The sequence below is a fragment of the Schistocerca nitens genome, chromosome 7 (assembly GCF_023898315.1).
Source record: "Schistocerca nitens isolate TAMUIC-IGC-003100 chromosome 7, iqSchNite1.1, whole genome shotgun sequence".
NCBI classification, from domain to species: Eukaryota; Metazoa; Arthropoda; class Insecta; order Orthoptera; family Acrididae; genus Schistocerca; species Schistocerca nitens.
In genome coordinates, this window is record NC_064620.1 from 428,162,348 (window position 1) to 428,165,905 (window position 3,558).

General features: G+C 42.2%; 1 non-coding gene across 1 annotated transcript; it reads right to left on the bottom strand.

Moving 5' to 3' along the window:
- Positions 1-636: 636 nt before the first annotated feature.
- Positions 637-710, bottom strand: Trnas-cga (transfer RNA serine (anticodon CGA)). The gene has a single exon. It is a non-coding gene; the product is annotated as a tRNA-Ser (tRNA).
- Positions 711-3,558: the final 2,848 nt, after the last annotated feature.

Genomic DNA, 3,558 nt, shown 5'->3' on the forward strand with positions numbered 1-3,558 from the left:
TAACTTTCACCTTAAAAACACAGAACAAGATTAACTTCTAACAGAAGCCTTCCTTATTTTGAAGATCAGAAGGATTATATCGAGCGCAAATGCGACAAGACTGGAGCTTCAAAAGCAGCGCACTTTTGTGATAAATTAATGTAATTTCTGTAAGAATAACAAAGAGCCAACAGCTATTTCTAACTGTAGCTTGACGCTGAAAATAAATCAAATCGCAGCAGTTTTTTTAAGTATCAATTAGCAGAAGAAACACATTTAAAGCCACAGTCACAACTTAATTAACATTTTCTGAACGCAAGGAGCGTTTAAGTTACTGACTGACAATCGAAAACGTACAATATTCTCCCACATAAAAGTACCAGTTGTTACGCGGAACGTGGGCTAATTGATTATTTGACGCAGAAAAACATTGAAGTAATGCCTCGCTGCCCATACCCAATTATTGCCCAATAAAATATTTTATTTCTCTTGCGTCCAAAAAATACCTTGACGGAAGTTTTCATCAACACAAGAACCTGGTGAATTCTTCCAACATCATAATGGGAAAAAGTTCCCACAATCGGCCCGAACAAATGCTAAAGACGAATATTTTAGCAATAATATGGACGTTGAAACTTCCTGGCAGATTAAAACTGTGTGCCGGACCGAGACTCGAACTCGGGACCTTTGCCTTTCGTGGGCAATGCTCTACCAACTGAGCTACCCTAGCACGACTCACGCCCCGTCCTCACACTTTGGGAGGTAGGAGACGAGGTACTGGCAGAAGTAAAGCTGTGAGGACGGGGCGTGAGTCGTGCTTGGGTAGCTCAGTTGGTAGAGCACTTGCCCGCGAAAGGCAAAGGTCCCGAGTTCGAGTCTCGGTCCGGCACAGAGTTTTAATGTGCCAGGAAGTTTCATATCAGCAGACACTCCGCTGCAGAGTAAAAATCTCATTCTGGAAACATCCCCGAGGCTGTGGCTAAGCCATGTCTCCGTGATATCCTTTCTTTCAGGAGTGCTAGTTCTGCAAGTGTAGCAGGAGAGATTCTCAAAAATTTGGAAGGTAGGAGACGAGGTACTGGCAGAGGTAAAGCTATGAGGATGGGGCGTGAGTCGTGCTTGGGGAGCTCAAACTAAATATGTTGGAATAGCATGGAATGTGGTCTGGAAAAACATCAGCAGTGATGTTCTTTCGTCTGACGTGAGAACAGCGTGGTACAAGGTAGTCAATAACATCATCAGCACTAATGAGCGTCTCTTTGCCATCGGTTTAAGTGACACAAACCTCTGTAGCAAATGCAACCTCGTTGATAGTGTGCCTCATCGTTACACATGTGAAGATCGGATATCCACTGGAGGTGGACCAGGGAGAAAATTGCTCAAATAACAAGAACTTCAGCAAACAATTTACCGACTAACATTTTCTTCAGACCAGAAGAAAGTCACTACCCTCAGGCAAAATATAACGCAGTGATTTGGTTAATGGGCAAATATACAAGTTATGTTTTTAACAATATTGGGAGCGATGAACATATTGAATACAAGATGTATATGGAAAATGAATTCGAGAAAATACTTAAATACCAGAATCATAATAAGAAATGTGGTAACATACTCCGAATTGTCTTCAACAGAATGGGTATAGGTTAGGAACTGGATTCCTAGTAGAGAGGGAAAGGGTTGGGTCACGTTCCCGACCCTAACCTCACCTGCAAGTCACACATGGAAAATAAATCTATAGTACAGCAGATACAAGAATATGGCGACAAACATCTGGTGTCTGATATAAAGGAAGATCTTGAACTCCCTAAGAATGCGTTTAGAAGGCTGGAACTGACAAAAATAACAAGGCAGTGAAGTATTTTGCGATGTCGCTGTTCGGGACTGCTCTTCTGTCCATGTAATTTACCCTGGAAGGAACACACATCAAGGATTTACTGAATGATTAATTTGGGCCTGGGAAGTGATGATGAGGAACCGGCTGCAGAAGAAGAAAATGTGCCTGCTGAACTGCCACCAGATGAAGGTGACAGTGAAGGTACTAAGCTGTGCTACTGCTAAAGACTGAATATGATTCCCCATTCTTTGAATGCTGTAATTTATGACTGTAATTATCTGTCTCCTTATTTATGTCATTTCATTGTAGCCATTTTTGTTACTGTTTTTGTGTAATAAAAAAAAAGTAGGTAGAGCACTTCTCCGCGAAAGGAAAAGGTCCCGAGTTCGAGTCTCGGACCGGCACACAGTTTTAATCTACCAGGAAGTTTCGTATCAGCACACACTCCGCTGCAGAGTGAAAATCTCATTCTGGAATATTGACGTTACTACACAAATGTTTTTCTTGCACTTTTTTTTATAAAAACCTAGGTGATGGCCTTCAAAGTTGTCTTTGCTTCCACGACTTACCAGCAAAGACACGAAATGATCTCTAAGAAGTTCATTTCTCATGTTTCTATTCTCTTTTCATCTCGCTTCTTAAGAGTTCTGTCTTTGCATCCATAGAACAGTGCACTTCTGTAGAACCTTAGTACAGTATCCTCATAAAGCTTCTTGTCCGACGCTCTGAGTACATTTCCACAAAGTGGTTAAACAGTTCTATCTTGTTTTATATATTTCATTACTTGCTCGACATTAAAAACATGTTAAATATTTGAATGTGTTAACTTTCACTGTGATCTAACCATTAATTTTTATCTCAACTCTCATGGCCTGGTGTCCTGAAAATGGCACTGATTTTTGTAATGGAAATGATCCTATTGTATTAAAAACGGGTTCTTGCAGGCCACATGAAGTACTGACAACAACATAAGGATGCAGAGGGTAGGAAGGGAAGCATCTTAGGCTAGGGTAGACAACCCTCCGGCAGGAGACAACTTTGATGAAAAACAGGGAAGAACACCAACTTAACTTTAGCTAAATAATTCTGGAATCAACCTGAGCGACCAGCGCGAACAGGCCGAACGCTTCTTTATCAAATTTAAATCAACATTCCGCAAGCCACCAAACAGTGTGTGGCGGAGGGTACTTTGTATGCCAGTATCGATTCCACCATTTCCTGTTCCACTAGCGAATGGTTAGCGAGAAGAACATCTGCTGGTATGCCATTACGTAGGATCGAATCTGCCTGATTTTACGTTGACGGTCTTTCCTCGAGACACGCGTAGGAGGAAGCAATACATGGGTGGCTCTTCTAGGAACGTACCCTCTCGGAAGTTCAACAGTAAACTGATGCACAACACCTCTATTGTAACGTCTGCTGCCGGAGCAGGGTGAGAGTCTCTGCCACAATTTCGAGGTTACAGAACGGTTGTGCAACGAAACACGTTGTTCTTCTTTGGGACTTCTCTATTTTCTCTATCAAGCCTATCTGGTGCGGATCCCATGCAGAAGAGCATGTGTTCAGCCACATGTGAAACGTCAACCACGACCTGCAAACAATGATGATGATGCCTAAGTAGGTGTTTTAGCTGCTGTCGCGGCTAATCCGCACATCAGTAGCAGACAAATTGCGCGAGAATCAGGAATCTCAAAAACTTCGGTGTTGAGAATGCTACATCAACATCGATTGCACCCGTACCA